Genomic DNA, 17,443 nt, shown 5'->3' with positions numbered 1-17,443 from the left:
CCTCATCCGTACAAACTGAAAAGCAATACAATTCTACAGGGTTGTTGTGAGAATTCCATTAGATAAATGCACAATCACCTGGCACATAGTAAGTGCTCTGCACAGGAAGGGTGTGCTCATGTATATGTTAATAATAACAAATAGGTACAACTTTATACCACTGGAAGCATCATCATAAATTTTGACTATCACAATGATCCTGAGAGGCAGTTCAGGTACTACTCCAATTATGAGAGAGGAGCTGGACGCTCAGAGAGATTAAATGGCATGCTGGAAGTCTCTAAGTGACAGATCCGGAACACAGGCCCCTGATTCTTCCCTTGGAGTTCATTCTATCAGTTTACACATTGCTTCCCTGAGCTGCTTCTGCATATGGAGAAATCACCTCGTCTTTTCTAACTTGTTCTGAGAACTCTTGTCACCTTCAACCAATACCTTTAAAAAAATCTTTCCCACTGCTGGGTGCTCAGTCGTTTAAGCATCCAACTCTTGATTTTGGCTCAGGTCATGATCTTATGGTTCGTGAGCTTGAGCCCCGAGTCAGGCTCTGCGCTGACAATGTGGAGCCTGCTTGAGATTATCTCTCCCCCTTCTCTGCCCCTCCGCTGTGCTCTCTCTCTCTCTCTCAAAATAAATAAATAAACTTAAAACAAAAATCTTTCCCACTCCCAACTAACCCAGCTTCCTTGGAGTATCATGGTAATGATGATGATCCTCATGGTAATTATCCTGTCTGTTGGATGGTACACAGGAGGGAAAAAACAGTGAAAGAAGATAGAATATGTTCTCTCTTTTTTTTAAAAAATTTTTTTAATGTTTATTTATTTTTAAGAGACAGAGAAACAGAGCATGAGCAGGGGAGGGACAGAGAGAGAAGGAGGCACAGAATCCGAAGCAGGATCCAGGCTCCGAGCTGTCGGCACAGAGCCCGATGCGGGGCTCGAACTCACGAAGCGCAAGATCATGACCTGAGCCGAAGTTGGACGCCCAACCAACCGAGCCACCCAGGCGCCCCGAATATGTTCTCTCTTAACATGGGCATTACTAGGATGCTGTTGGTAGGAGGCTGGGGATACAAAAAGCATCCAGCAAAGGAGCATTGGACCATTTCTACTGTCCTGAGAACTCACAGAGAGGATACAATCAGTGGTCTTGCTTATTGTGCTGGAAGGAATCCCAGTAGAGCCCCCTCCCTTGTCCTTCCTTCCACCCCGGCCAGTGCAGATGAGGACAGCAAAGGAGCTCCTGCATTCTCCCATCCCAGTCTTGGGGAGAGAGAGTTGCAGGTGTGTGTGTGTCAGCAGGGGCTGGGGTTAAGAGGCCAAGCCCTTAGAGAGTGAGGTCACCTCCTCGCTCTCAGGCAACCACACATCTTGTCGGTGTTGTCGGCACCGCTATCATTCATCGGGTTGGCCCAGAGACACTCCATCAGATGAGCGGGCCCTCTGCGTCCCATTATGGGAGAAAGGGTCAGTTTCAAGGGGAAAGGACACTTAGTGCAGGCCGTTTTCAAAGCACAAAATATACATTCTTAGCAACAAAGATCTTTTGTGGAAGCAATGTTCTGCTATTTGCAAAGCCCCCTTACTTTTACGATTTCAGTTAACTCACACGTTCATCAAATATTGATTAGTGTCCACTACGATTATGAGTCAAGCATTGTACTGAGGTATGAGGATACACAGTGAGCCAAAAAATAAAAATAAAAAATAAGTTCATGGTCCTTCACAAAACTCTGGGAAGCAGCAGCTGTCACCACTTTACAGATTTATCTTTCACTGAGTCTGAGGGAGAGAGGTGAGGTAGCTTAAGGGCACGGGCTTTCAGTCTTCCTGGGACTCCCTCCCCTCAGGGCTGCCACCCAGCCTGCTATTCTCTGCACAGCATTTTCTAAGATTTAGTTCAAGTCTCACCTGCTCCGTGAAACCTTGAGTGACTACCCAAGTTATAATGGGTGCTGTTTCATAAAGCCTGACTGTATGACAGGCCCTTTACCTCTCTGGTGAAGCTGATGAAAGCGATAAACTTAACCTGAAAAATGTGTTTGCACACATGAAATTATGTAAGCAATGTCATAAAACACTGTAAAGGGATTATGTTTCTGTATGCTTCTGAAGCCCCACTTTGGATCCCAGGTGGTATCATTCCCATCCTGCCTTATATTATTCTCATGATCTGCTCTCCAGCCTAGTTTAGAAGCTCCTCGAGGGCATGGATTCCTCCATAATCCATAAGTCTGTAGTAAGTACAGGACTTTGGGCATCATGCTTACTCAAAATATGTTTGCTTATCAACTGATTATGACAACCTGAGAAACACCCTTTGGAGTCGATACCCTTTGAGTAGGATCCCAGAACCTAAACATCTAGGGCCAGGATTGGGAGGAATGGGATGGAGGTAGGTAGAAAAGGGGGCTAAAACTAAATAAGTTAGGAAGGAGGTTATAAGTGAGCAGAAAACAATGTCACAATATCCCTCTGCTGACTTCTGTGCATTTATTTTAGATTTGAGACCCTGGGAATTGGAAGAACCAAACAATGTGCCTTGGATGGCACAGAGAGCCAGGCTCATACAGGTGAGCTTCCCGAATTCTGCTTCCCAGCTTGGCATCCTGTGTTACACTCTTTCCCCAGAGGAGAAATGGGTCAGGTTCTTGGGTTTCACAAACCCATTAAAGACATGCTGTGACAGCTGGTAAGCCTGCAGATCCTGGGGAGCCTAGGGGAACACGTGCTCTGTCTTTTGTATACCATTGTCGAGGGGCAACGAAGCTTGAGGGAAAGAGGAGGTATGGGGGAGGTGGGGTGTTCCTCTGAGCTGATAGTGTCTAATCACACCATAGCTATTCAGGAGACTGTGACACAGCCTTCCCTTTGCATCAATTAGGTTCGGCCCAGGATCTGGATCTTGATGAGAGCCTGTTGATCGGATTTCCAGCCACCAGGGAGGCCCAGTAGCAAGAACAAAACTCATCGTTAAACAATTCTCTTCAAGACATAAGCCCTTCTAGGTGAGAGCTCATGACAATAATGATGTCCACAATAACTAAGAAATGAATCCAGGTGGGATGAAAGCAGCCACTGGAGAACTTCCTTGCCCATTCTCTGAACTAGCTCGCTAAACTGAACTTGAGCCTGGTGCTGTGGGGGAGAGCTCCTCCCCTGTTCGTTCTGTATAAGCACAGGCTGAAGACATTAGCTTCATTTGGTTACCGGATGTGGCCACTGGCATATTTCACTATGTCAGTATGCACTATGTTGGTTCTGACTAACAGAGATTGGTTCACTGTAGGAAGGTGAGAGAATATGAGGACCCTGTCTGTACCTCTCAATCCTTTAGGATGGTTCCCAAGATAACCATGATCCCATACCCACAGACATGGTACAAAGCAAAGGGACCCAGACTCTGGAAGTCTTTTATGAGTCAAGATTATCTAATGTGACAGTGTGCCATGTTTGTTCCATATTCATCCATTTGGCCGTGGGGTTTGGATTTTAGGGTTGGGCCATTTTTAAAGGATTTGCTACTCCATTGGGGCCCCTGGTTGGCTCCGTTGGAAGAGCACACGACTCTTGATCTCAGGGTCATTGAATTCAAGGCCCAAGTTAGGTTTAGAGATTACTTAAATATATAAAACTTAAAAAAAAAAAAAAAAAGGATCTTCTACCCCAGTTCAGAAGTGAATTGAGCAAGAGAAAGGAAAGGTACCAGCAAAGTAGAGAAATGCCTGCACTAATGTTGGCAAGCCAGGATATGCTGACATTCCAGATGTGATGATGTTGTGCACATCTGTTCTCACAGGCCCTTGGGGCCACTACTGGGAAAGGATTATTCATCATTCATCATAGGTCCATGACTAGACTGCCCTGTGTGACCAACATATCGAGGGGTCCTAAGTCAGAGAACAGGAGTTCAACAGTAAATAAGATGCCAAGATTTCTTTGCAATTTAACAGAGTAGTTGTTTTGGCAACTGCTTTCACAAGTGCAATGTATGATCACAACTCCCATGTTAAAGATTAGAATACAAATCACAACTCAAGACATCTAGGTTACAAGTAGACTCCTCCCATGAACTTTTCTGGTTATTCTAGTCTTAACTTCCCCACTTACCACATGGACAATAAATGACTGACCCCACATAAGGGGTTCATTATGTTAGCACGAATGGTTTCAAATGTAATTAATAGTCATACACAGAGTACTGGTGAAATGGTGTTTGATGTATCCTAGAGTAAAAGGTACCACATTTCATCTTCTGGGAATCAGAAAACATAATTAAGTATTCATACCATATGTGTCTTTTTGTTTGTTTGTTTTCTTAATTAAAGGCATATGGTAAGCAGAAGACCTGGGTTCAAATGCCATTTCCTGCTGTTTTTTCACTGTATGACCTTGGGCAAGTCATTTAGCCTCTTTGGACCTTGGTTTCTTTACCAGCTAAAGTGGGTTGAATTGCATTTTCCCCCCAAATAAGAATATGACCTTGTTTAGAAATAGGGTCTTTGTGGACATAATTAAGGATCGAAGATGAGACTATCCTAGAGTTACAGTGAGTTCTAAATGCAGTGACTGGTATCCTTACAAGAGAAAGGAGAGGGAGATCAAAGAACGGGAAGAAGGCCATGTGAAGACAGAGGCAGAGAGCAGACTTCTGTTGTAACAAGATGAGGAATACTGGGAGCCACCAGAAGCTGGAAGAGGTAAAGAAGGATTCTCCTTTAGAACCTTTGGAGGGAGTGTGACCTTGCTGACACCTTAATTTTGAACTTGTGGCCTCTAGAAGTCTGAGAGAATAAAATTCTATTGTTTTAAGTCACCAGGTCCGTGGTAATTTGGTACGGCAGCCCTAGGAAAGGAATACATGTATAAAACAGGGAAATGAATATTTGCCTTCTAGGTTATCGTGAGCATCTGATCAGATAGTACATAAAAGAGTGCCTCGTAAAACTGTACAGGGCCGCAAGAATACAGAGGACTACCCTCGGACTATGTGTGCAGCTCTTTGGAGTGGCATGGGATTCAGTGAAAGGTTTAGAAAGTGAAGAAAGTGACCAGGGACACCTCTAGGCCAGAAGACAAGAAGCTAGAGGAGAGGTACTGGTGTGGGAGCGCCATCATTTTATTTATTTATTTATTTATTTATTTATTTATTTATTTATTTATTTATTATTTTATGTTTGTTTATTTTTGAGAGCGAGAGAGACCGAGCATGAGAAGGGGAGGGGCCGAGAGGGGGACACAGAATCCAAAGCAGGCTCCAGGCTCTGAGCTGTCAACACAGAGCCTGACGCAGGGCTCAAACTCACAGACCACAAGATTTTGACCCGAGCTGAAGTTGGAGGCTTAACAAGCTAAGTCACCCAGGCCCCTATGGGAGCTCCATTATTAAAGCTGAGTGGTTCTGTGTGGTCACACAGCAAAGGCCTTTGATGGGGACTTAAGGCACAGAACTGGGTGCATGTCCCCCACTTCTCTGAGGATGTCTGCAGGGGGCCCAGGAGGGCAGGGCAGGTGGCCTCTTAGCTCCGAGGTTAGTTCCTTTCCATCCTTGTGATGTCCCTACACCCGTAGGCAGGGACAGGATGTTTTAGCTCCTAAATTCTTTAATAAACGAATAGAATCATACTCAACACAGGTAAGGATAATACGAGATAGGCTGCTGCCGGTGGGAATACTACTGCTATAAACTACCTGAAGGACAGTTTGGCAATATGTATGAAGAGACTTTTAAAAACATGCCCAATTACTGATCCAGGGATTCCATTTCCAGAAATCTAGCCCAACTAAATACGATGCCAACATGGTAAGATGATAAGATGATCATCTTAGGTATGATCAGATGCCTTCATGCATAAAGATGCTCACTGCCACCTTAACACGGCCTTAAAATAAGGTAGTTGTTAAGTAAATTATACTTGCTTCTTGCAGTAGAATATTATGTAGTCATGAAAAATAATGTTTATAAGAGGGGAAATTCTTTAAGATATCATATTTAATAAAAGAAGCCAAACAAAATTATAGAGTTCATACTACTGAGCAATGTAAAGGAAACATAGGCAAACATTTTTGGAAATTTATGACTAAGTGTTAATCATGGTCGTAGTTGGGTTACCATGGACCCTTCTGTTACAGATTATACCTGTCTATATATTTCCTGTGATGTTGGCAATCAGTATAAAACAAATAAATAAACATGAAAAAGCTGAGAGAGAGAAAAAATGCCCTGTGCTAACGCATCTGTGCTGGGACCCAGACAGCAGCCCCATGAGGAGCACTTAAGGGGAGGACCTGAGTGCTGAGTCGCCTCCCCTGCACTTGGACTTGACTCAGCTGAAGGCAGGTGAGCCTGCAGCTCCATGGCCCTTATTTGACTCCTCTCCCAGTGTCCATCACTGGCTGAATGTGATGTTGACTCATCCCTGTGTACACTTGACATATTTCCTTTAAGTTCGTGTCAGGAATGTGCACCAACTTGTGTGTGAAATGGCGGAAACAATTCTACCTCTGTACAAATTTCATACATCAGATCAGAAAGGACCAGAAGAGCAACTCTGGAAGGAGTCCACTTTTTTTTTTCAATATATGAAATTTATTGTCAAATTGGTTTCCATACAACACCCACTGCTTGGAAGGAGTCCATTTTTAAATCGAGTCCCTTTATCTGTCATCTTTGTCCGGCCCTGTCATCCCAGCCCCCAACCTTTTGATAAACAGGACACAGCTTGCTAGGAGACGCCCTTTCATGATTGTCAAGGAATGTCTGAGCCCCTCACACATCATTAGGAGGTCATTGAACAGGGCCCCTGACTTTTGCCTGGGAGCCCAGGAGATCAGTCATCACTGAAGGGCCCACTAAGGAGAATTTCAACTGGCTCCACACTCAGAGCAGACCTGGAGGTGCCTCCGACAGAAGAGCTTTCCAAGTCAGGCTGACACTGGCATTTCCCAGACAGGATCTCAGAGATCCTTTCCCCCTCTGCTTTAAAACAGACACAATCAAGATTTCTATCCTTCCAAGTGGGAAGAGAAGGATCATTTTGTAGCTAGACTGCAATGAAAATATTCTCTGCAGGACGCTCTGCCCTGCTTCTGAGGGTAGAGAGAAAATGTACACACGGCACTCTGTTATAGGACTCCTATGGCAAGGCTCAGAATACAACGCAAGACAAACTATATCCTCGGAAACCTAACATCTCCTTGAATGGAAAAACTTCATGGAACTGTATCTCTCAGGACAAGTAAGCACTGGGTTTTCTAGAACAGTCCGGCTCCCAAATAATTAGTTCTGTGATCAGATCGGAGAGCAAGGAAGGCAAAAGAACTAACATTTGTTACCTATTTTGTGCTAGGCATTGTCACTTTATAAGACATTATCTCACAGAAATTACCCCAACAGGTCTATGAGAATGTGCTAACATTTCCATTTTACAGATCAAGAAACTGTGGCAGAGAAAGGTAAAATTTTGCTTAAGAGGACAATGTCAAGGGTATGGTTAAGATTTGGATTCTAGGGGCACCTGGGTGGCTCAGTCAGTTAAGTGTCCGACTTCGGCTCAGGTCACGATCTCATAGTTTGTGGGTTCAAGTCCCACGTCAGGCTCTGTGCTGGCAGCTCAGAGCCTGGAACCTGCTTCAGATTCTGTGTCTCCCTCTCTCTCTGCCCCTCCCCCACTTGCACTCTGTCTCTCTCTCAAAAATGAACATTAAAAAAAAAAAAAAAAAAAGATTCGGATTCTAGGTCCAAAGCCTATACTTTCCCAACTAAAATTCAGGCTGGATTTTCATTCTGAAAATATGGCTGCAGTACTAATAAGCGGTTTTTCAGTTTAGTCTTTCTAGTCCAGGATTTTTAAGTGGTTCTTGCAGTTAGGCAGTAGTGGGGGGGGGGGGGGGGCGGGGACAGGACAAACAACCCAACCGAAATCCTGTGTTTGTCTTAACAGAGATTTCAGTGCTCCACAAATAAGCCAAATTTGAGGCTCTCAACTGAGAACTCTAAAGGCTGGAACCTGGGGCTAAGAAGTCTCCTGTTTTTATTAATTAAAGAAGATGTTTCAAAATCATCAGATTTATCACGACTGGATTTCAGATGTGAAACTCAATATACACACAGACATGCATGGCTTGTCCTTTTGGGTTATTTTTGATCCTTCCCGAGGATCTGCATTTCCTCAGATGAGATCTCTCCGCTTCCTGGGCTGGCTGAGATGTCTGGAGACCCAACGTTGTAGGTCTGGGCCCCTGCTGGCCTCAGGAATTTCAAAGGCCAGGGAGGGAAGAGTGGGCAAAGTGGCTTCAAACTGCCATTTGCTCCTCTAAGCCCCCAAGGCAGTAGCTGTGGGAAAGAAGACAGGAAGTCACCCTGTGCCGAAAGAGTGTCCTGGATGTGCCTGCAGGTCTTAGAGCTGACTGGTTTGATGCGGTGCCAAGTTTTGGTTTTGTTATTTTGGTAGTCCCCTAACCACGTGGGCTTTAAAATGATGCTCCCAGCTTGGGCATGAAGCATTGCCATTTGTAGTGTGTGGTCAGCCTTCCGCTTCTCTCTGCCATCAAAACCCATCAGCTCTCACTCCAAGGGGCAAACCTGAACCAGATTTTCAGCCGCAGGGGTCTTGGGATGAAGATTTGTGCCTGGCCTACCATTCTCACACGGGGTATATTATATAACAGGATCCCTACTTTTCAGGCCCTTACAACAAAGCTGTTCAGCAAAGACTTGGCCTCGGGGCCTGAGAAGAGCAAGATGAGAAACAGCACTGTTTGGACAACAGGGGACACCCACTGGAGCTGGGGTGGTTGGGGACGGTTTCCATCAGTCGTGGTGGTTTGACGTGGGTGGAAGACATTCCACAGTAAAGGGGACTGTCCGAGTACAAACAGGAAGGCAGGGATGCTCCTCATGTAGAGGCGGTCAGTAGAGTACACTGGGGTGGAGGGTCCCTCATGAAGAGTAATATCTCACGTGGTTTCTCAGAATCGGTGCATATTTTCACCTAATTGTTTCCTTTTGATTGCGGGATCATAGCAATTTGTACCATAAGCAGGACAGACACTGTTGATTCCATTTTACAGATGGGGATACTGAGGCTCCTGCTGAGCAAATGACTTGCCTCAGTCACCTTAGTTTCTTCTCTTTTTATTGCAGTATAGTTGACTGTCACCTTACTTTCTTGTCTCACAAGGGAGCTGTGGAACCATCGGTGAAGGTCCTCCGTGAACAAACTGACACTACAGAAATACCATCATGGTGGCCTGAGGCAGGCGCCAATACTGGATCACAGGGTAGACGGGTGATTCACCTTGCTGAAAACCTAACTAGTGCTTGCTTAGGCCCCCTGTCCTACAGAGACTTCCTTGACTTTTGGCCTCGTTTCCAGTCTTGCAGCCCATGGGGGTGTGGGTGGAGGTGGGGGTTCAGCTTGGTATCACTTGAATTTATTGCACAAGGTGTGTCCATAGCTTGTTCCACACCTGAAACAGTGGGGGTGCCTGGGAATTGTCATTTCCTGCCTTGACATGTCCAAGTGTTTGTTCAGCCCTGGCTGGTCACACTGACTCATCAGCCCAGGCATGGAAACCAGGGAGGATGTAGGGAAAGGTTGAGAAGCTGCAGGAGCAAACAGGGGGAGCAATGAGGTGCAGAAATCTTAACAATGACAATAATCCCTGAGACTGCACCTCTGCTTTACCCTTTACAAAGTGCTTTTACTCTCTTAATCTTCACAACACCCTTAGAGAGGAAGGCACCCCTAGAGAGGAAAGCTACTAGATACCTCTAGTCCTGGTTTCACAGCTGAGGAAGTAAGTGCAGGGAGTTAAGTGAGGGGCGGAGAGGAGTTTGGAGAACTCAGTCCTGCTACACCTTTGCTACTCAAAGTGTGAGCCACTGGCCAGCACAGCAGCATCACCTGGAGGCCTGGGAGCAATGCAGGCCCCTGCCCCAGGAAGCAGAGTGCGCACTGAAATCACACCCCCAGGGAGCTGTGTGTAACTAAAGGTGGAGAGGGCTGCTGACGCTGCCCTCCCCTCACTCTGCCCTGGTTCCTCAGAGTATATCTGGTTCTTCTTCTTCTTCTTTTTAAAAAATGTTTATTTACTTATTTTTGAGAGGGAGGGAGGGGGGAGAGAGAGAGAGAGAGAGAGAGAGAGACAGAGAGAGAGAATCCCAAGCAGGCTCTGCACCGAGAGTGTAGAGCCTGACGTGGGGCTCAAACTCATGAGTGCTGAGATCATAACCTGAGCCGAAATCAAGAGTCAGAGCTTAACCACTGCATCACCCGAGCGCCCAGAGTATACCTGGTTCTATCTACTTATTTAAAGACCAGGAAATTGAGGCCCAGGGAGAGGATGGGACGTGGCCTGCTATACAAGCAGGAGCAGACAGAACCTTGGTCTCGCAAATCAGTCCTGGGTCCACTTAATCCAACTGACATTCAACTGCTGTTGGCCTTTCCTTTCCTCCTCCCTCTCTACAAATTCAACCCTCAAACTGCTCTCAGCTGCCAGTCCCTTGGCCTCCCCCCTCAGTTCCAGCCTTGTGTTAAGTGTTAACACAAGTTCTAGGGCCTAGGGTTAACACTCTATTAAAGCCAATAGGGAAGCTGAGACCTCCTGCTACCGTGGAGGAGCCAAGCAGGAGTGCGGGGCACCCAGGGGCTCCTGGCATAGCTGCCCAGGCCTGGCCACAGCTCAGCCAGCCCTCCCCCCGCCCCCCCCCCCCGCCCCCGCCTCTCCCCTCATGGCCTTACTGCCTTTAGGAGAGGGCTGGGAAACCCCTGCTTACCTGTGGAGGAGATACTGCACAGGCCTTATAAAATGTCCACTTCATTAGGAAGTGTGAAAAATGCCCAAATAAACTGTGTTAAGCCGGTTATGATTTCCTCTCCACTCACTGGTCTCCCTGGGTGCCAAGTTTGGCGCCTGTGAGTAAAGCGATTCCTAGGCCTTGGCGGGAGCCTGGGGCCAGGATTCCCCCTCCCTTCCCTCACTTCTAGTCCATTGAGGCCAATCAGGATGTTATTCATTTCCCTAGCTGAGAAGCAAGTTCAAAAGGGCCAGCAGAGCTCCTCTGCTCTGTCCCAGTGTGAGAAATGCCAATCTTTCCCATGAGGAGGAAGCCACATATTTTGTTTCTGCTACATTCATACAAGGAGTAGCCTAGAACGAGTGTGTGTGTGTGTGTGTGTGTGTGTGTGTGTGTGTGTGTGTGCGCGCGCGCGCATGCGTGCAGAAACCTAGCTTTTTATCTCTGGACCTATGGTTCATAATGGATCCAGAGATCAGAGTCATCCATAAGTAGAGAGGCGAAAAAAGCCAAGGCGCCAAGAGGCCCCTAGGAGGGGCCTGGAAACCTCCTGTTACTCTCTCAGACAGACACAGACCTGTCATCCAACCTTGAGTTAGGGCTAACAGCTGAACAAAAGAATTTCTCATTGTGCTTCATTTGAGTTTCAGAAATGCCTTTAGGGTTGAAAAGCTACTAGAAGAGCTTTCTTACATCCCTCAGACTGTTAAAAAAAAAGTAAATAAGTAAGAACCAAGTATATTTATTGTAGAAACACCTACCAAATAGCTAAATGAACTTCCAAATTCACCAAAACTCTCCTGGGCAAGTCATTAACCCTTTCTGGGCCTCCCTTTAAAATAATGAGGCCTGGGGGCACTTGGGTGGATCAGTCGGTTAAGCATCCGACTTTGGCTCAGGTCATGATCTCACGGTTCATGAGTTCGAGCCCCACATCAGGCTCTGTGCTGACAGCTCACAGCCTGGAGTCTGCTTTGGATTCTGTGTCTCCCTCTCTCTCTGACCCTCCCCTGCACATGCTCTCTCCCTCTCTCTCTCTCTCTCAAAAATAAACATTAAAAAAATTATAAAAAATAAAAATAAAATAAAATAATGAGGCCTGGATAAGAGCTCTATGATCTTCAGAAATGACTCTCCTGCTCTCAAGATCCAAAATGGGTGGTGGCACCTGGTTTACTGGGTGAACTAGCCGTCCTCCTCCTCCCCTGCCCAGCAGCTGCTGCCTGTACTCTTTGAATCTAGCTGCTATCTCTTCTCTTCATTTAGTACCTTCTTCTTATTTTAAAAACCATTGTGAGATAGCGGTGTGGGGCAGATCTCTTGGACAGATGAGGTGGTTGTAAGGTCACTGAGCTCTCTGTTGGTAGAAAGAGCACTTGCTTAAGAGTGAGAAACCAAGTGCTAGTTCCGGTGCTGTGTGACCTTGTGCAAGTCACTTCCTGGAACCTTGGTCTCTGCACTGTAAAAGAGGAATACTAATGCTAGTTATTATTATGACTAGCTATTCATAATTCCCAAAATTATGCTAAGATTCAAATGACAATGTATGTGATAGAGCCTTTGAGACTATAATGGTAATCAGTATGTAAAGTATTGATTTTACCCTTAGAAGCCAGATGGCTTTATGCTGGTGTTCTCACTACTTCCCTCTAGATCCTTTGAGACTTAAGGATAATGTCTAAGCTGTCTGGCTTCTGGAGGTGGGGAATGTCCACACAGCTCAGCACACTGCTTGATTCTAAAATGGGAATGTGAAGTTACCAATCGTGTTTTCACTGGAGCATTAATACTGCACGAGACACTTAACTGCTCTCCTCCAGGGTCAACGGACCTCACCCTGAAATTATTATTCTGATGTCCCAGAGATATCCAAGAACAAAGAGCCTGCAGCACAGATCTTGCCACGTAATAGGTGCCTAATAAATGTTTATTGAATGAATGAATGAAAGAACAAACCTTCAGTATATTTTGATCTGAAGTGTGTATCAAGGGTCTGAAGAGGAGTGCATGAAAGCACCTCCCAGCCACCTGCCCTCCAGGCAGCACTCCCCTTAAATCTCTCATTCTAAAATAACTCCAAAAAGAGGAGGTCTCTATGCTTTTTAGAGCCACACTCCTTAGTATTCTACTCAGCAGGTACCTCTCTCTGCAATATTAAAGCAAGTACAATTAATATCTCTATTTATCCTGGAAAGATAATATCCCAAGATGAATCATTTAGGAAAGATTACTTGTCCTGACTATTCATGAATGACCATGTTTGAATTTCACAGATTTGCAATTTCACACAAGGGGCACAGACCCTCTGAACCACTTCTATGTCTAATAAAATACCTTCAGTAGAGACAAAGCCTTTCTTCTCAAAATTGATCCTGAGAATAGTTGTATTAAACATATTTCATGAACTTCACTGTGAGGGCCAGTGGGCAGTATTAGGTCCCAAACATATAAGCGAGTAGAGCCAGCTCCTACATTGGCAATAACCTACAAATGTCTTCTTTGTCTACAGATGGTGCCTCTTCCAAACTTCTTTAATAGCTTTTTAACATATGGTGGGGGCTTTTTTTTTTTTTTTTTTTTTTTAATGCTGGATCACATTCAGGCCCATTATTCCGTAAAATGGAGTGGGCAATCAGACTGTCTACACCAGAGGGCAGTGAGGGTGCTCTAGTCTAAATGCTTTAGAGAAGCACCGCTGGACCAATTATCTGTCTAAATGCAGGATTTCGATTGGATTCCCGAATACTCAGACAGTTGCTCAGAAACTCTCCTTTAGATTAGTGGGGTAGCACTTCCGTCTTCACATATCTGAGGAATGCCACAGAAACAATGGCTCAAATTACGGGGATTCTCTGGAACCTGAGGTGGAATCTGGCTGTGTGTAGGGTGGGAGGGTGGGTGTGATTTGTGTCACTGGAAAGTGCTCCAATGCTCTCAGGTTATTACTGAACAGCCTCTGGTGTAAAGCATCATTCCCAGATTTTCCTAATGAGAAGAATCACCCGGTGTGCTTACCGAATAAACAGATTCTCAGGCCCTTCTCCAAGAGAATCCAATGTAGTGGTCCTGGGATAGGGTCCGATTTTTACCTGGGAATTCGGGGAACCACTGCTCTAGAGTAACAGGTCCTCAAATCCAGCCTTATGGCAAAAGCATGTGACTGCCCTCCCTCCATCCTGGTAGCTCAGGACTGTCCCCTGTGGCAACTCAGATGCTACAAAGAAAAGCCGACTGTACTGGCAAATTGCTGATGACTCCCCATCCTTCCTTAGCTTTCTTTGGTTTTCCTTCTCCCTCTCTGACCACCCCCAAGTCTCTCCCAGGGCCTAGCTTGGCTCCTTCTGCTCCTCAAATTGTAGTGCTTCTAAGGCTTCTACCCTCAACCCTCTTCTCTTCTTCCTCTGTACATTTTGCCTGGGCGAGCTCATCCACTCCCAGTAGTTACGACTACCTCTGACACGCTGCCTCCCGTAACTGCACTTCTGACTCAGTTCTCTCCTGGCCTCCAAATCCACGTCACACACCAAATACACTCCACAGGCACCTCCAACTCAGTATGTCCAAAACAGATTCACTGCCTTACTTCTCTCAAACTTCTCTATTTTCTACCCGAGTGAATGCCAGCACTGTCTTCTCAGTGACTGCCCACCCAGACTTCCCCCTTTCCTCCAGACCACTGCTCAGGAAGTGCTATGGATTTTACTTCCTAAGCCCTCTCCAATCTGTCCCCTACTCCGCAGCCACTGAGTTTAGGCCCTCATCGGTTTCCACTGGGATTATTCCAACAATCTTTACACTGGTCTTTCTGTCCCTTAATATAGCTTCCCTTCATTTAATTCTTCTTAGTGCCACCAGAGTAACCTTTTCTACAATGCAAATCTGAACATTTTACTCGTCTATCCTCAGGACAAAGCCCAATCTTCATAGTACCACCGTCTCTCATCAGGTCCTGGCCAGCTCTCCAGACTCCCCGCACACCATGCCCCACCTTGAATTTTGCCCCTGTGTCCCTGCATCTGTGTCTCCCTCTGCCTGGAATGCTCTTCTCTAGCTAAGTACCACTCATCCTTGAAAACCTAGGTCAGCTGGGAAAGTTAACCACTCTTCTCAGTCTGACTTAGGTCTTCCAAAAGGCCCCCACAGCATCCTGGCTTACCTTCTTCATTGCACCCTGGTGTAGGCAATTCAACAACAGACACTTATTGGGTGGGGAATTTTGGTAAAGGGGACAGAGTGCAAAGGAGAATAATAAAGTATTTCCTGGTCTACCCTGCTCACTTGACTGTAAGTTCCTGGAGGGCAGCATCTGCTGCTGCTTTTTTTTTTTTTTTTTCTAAATCTCTGTATTCTAAATGCACAGCATATTGCCTCAGTTCTTGTCACTTAGCAGGAAAGAAAGAAGGGAAGGAAGAAACGGAGGTTGTCTAACCTGGAGATTAAGAGAGCTGGGATTCCAGTACTCAAATATTTGCAGCGCAATTTTATGAAAAAGGGAATCGATTTTTTATTTTTATTTTTTTTGAGGCCCAACAGGCAAAACAGGACACACACACAGAAGACAACATGCTGGCATATTTCGGACCAACGTGAGAAGCAGCACCAAATGACACGACAAGCTGTCTCCTGCAGCCACTTCAAGACCCAACCCGTGCTTGAGCTCCTTCATGAAGCCTTCCTAGAGTCCCCTGGGGAGGGACTGGTCCCTCTGCTACATCCCCAGAGAATCTGTGCAACCTCTGACGCGGTGCACATGTGATTGTGGCGACCTGTTCTCGTGTCTTCCTCTCAGCTTAGTGCTGTGCGTGTTTTGCCTAATTTTTGTATTCACAGAGCCTAAACATGCAGTACAGGAGATGGCTAAAGGCTCAGGCTTTTGGGCTTTTATTCTGTCACTTAATAGTTGCATATGTTGGGCAAATTAGTTAACTCTCCTGTTTCAACGTACACCTCTTTAAAATGCGACTAATAAAAAATATTAAGGCTGAAACAAATGTGCTCAGCACAGTGTCTGGCACACAGGAAATATTTCCATGTACTACCAGCCTGCTGGTCCTCATCATAACCTGGTGAAGTTCTTCTGTTTCACAAAGACGCTGAGGTACAAAGAGACTTTGCACTAGGCCATGGAGCTGGACCCTGGGGCCAGCATTTTAGATGTCTCATACAGTGTATTTCTTCCAGGCTTAAACTTTAAAAAAAAGTTTTCTCCCTGATTTTTCAATCATGTTGAAATGAGCTGGCAATAAAAGGAAGTACTTTCTTCTCCAAGGGAATACAAGTGTTCTTTGTGAATTACATCACCTTTTCCAAAGGAATTATTTTATCAATCAGGAGAGAAGCGCAACACTCCCGGGAACTGTTTACAACAGTGCCCCTTGTCCTTTTCACTGGACTCTGCAGACCTTCTAAGTCAATTCCTTGAATTCAAAGAGGACTACGGCACTACACCACTGTCACTGTCCCAACAACAGCTCCAGCCAAATGCTGAGAAAGTGTGATGCTCAGGTGTGTGACCAAAGCAACACTCCTGGCCTCACAATTCAGTGACCTCACACGCCAATGACTTCCCCTTCATTCCAGCAGCTCACTCACCTGGATCTTGCAACTGCCTCTCCTAGTATTTTAAGCAAGAAATCCCCCATCTTGACCATGAAACTTCCTATTTGTCTATCTCCCTGACTTTATTCTTCCTGATGATGCTCTCCCACCTCGTTGAGCCGGCTAGCCCCTGGAGCCCTTCTCTATTGTCCCAATCTACTCATTCCTTCCTAGTGAAACTTCTTCACTGTCCATCCCAGATTTCAGGCTTACAGGTCCACGCGCACCCTCAACAACTCCCCTGTCACTGCTCCCCTGGTCTATCTGCCTCCCACCTGCTTTTCCACATGCATCCAAGATGATCCATCTAGTCACTGGACTCCTCTGCAACTACTCCTGGGCTCCTGGGCTGTGCTGGAGAAAATCTTGCACTTGCATCCACTGGTCCCACGACAAATTTACCAGCCAGGCCCTCCCTGCTCCTCAACCTTTTTTTTTTTTCCATTTGTTCTTGGTCAGTTCCCTCCTGTATTTCTTCCTCTTCTCAAACTCCCTAAACCTGTCACAACTTTCTCCCTCATTCTCAATAGATGACCTGTCAACTAACTGCCTTTGGGATTTCCTTTTTAGTTCTTTCTTTTAAAGATTCAGAAGTCTGTGCATCTTAAAAGCGACCAGTGTAGGGGTGACAAGCACAAACCACGGCCCCTGAAGAATCAGCCAGCCAGCCAGTCAGGCATACTGGAAGCGGAGACTCCTCTGGTAAGAGAAAGCAGGCGAGAGGGGTGTCGGCTGGGAACACGAGGAACGCTCTTCCCGCCTTTAGTTTCCCACTGAATACGTTCTGGAGGGTTTTTGATTTTGCCCTTGTCACTTCTATTCTTCATCAGATAGCTGGTGCTGTGTGAGGCTGAGTGGCATCCTAAGGTGGAAGAAAAAGATGATTACAGCAGGCGAGTGAGCTCCTGCCCCAGGCGGGTGGTTTATAATCCGGATTACCCTGTACTGCCTCCAAACGAGAAGGGACAGGGCAGTCAGTGTTCCTGTCAGATGTGCGCTGTGCACCTGCACGAATATGTGGATCTATTTCAGAGTGATC

The 17,443-nt window shown here is 45.9% G+C and overlaps 1 protein-coding gene and 1 long non-coding RNA gene across 9 annotated transcripts in view; one reads left to right on the top strand and one right to left on the bottom strand.

Moving 5' to 3' along the window:
- BCAS3 (BCAS3 microtubule associated cell migration factor) overlaps nucleotides 1-17,443 on the bottom strand; it is a 614,170-nt gene that overhangs the window by 27,467 nt on the left and 569,260 nt on the right. The gene's annotated exons all lie outside the window — the stretch shown is intronic.
- LOC107180073 lies at nucleotides 2,114-16,156 on the top strand. The gene is made up of 4 exons (XR_006211083.1): nucleotides 2,114-2,575; nucleotides 2,887-3,010; nucleotides 9,185-9,284; nucleotides 15,331-16,156. It is a non-coding gene; the product is annotated as an uncharacterized LOC107180073 (long non-coding RNA).

Source organism: Panthera tigris, chromosome E1, assembly GCF_018350195.1.
Source record: "Panthera tigris isolate Pti1 chromosome E1, P.tigris_Pti1_mat1.1, whole genome shotgun sequence".
NCBI classification, from domain to species: Eukaryota; Metazoa; Chordata; class Mammalia; order Carnivora; family Felidae; genus Panthera; species Panthera tigris.
Note: the sequence above shows the minus strand (reverse complement) of the source record. Positions and strands in the feature narration are given on the sequence as shown.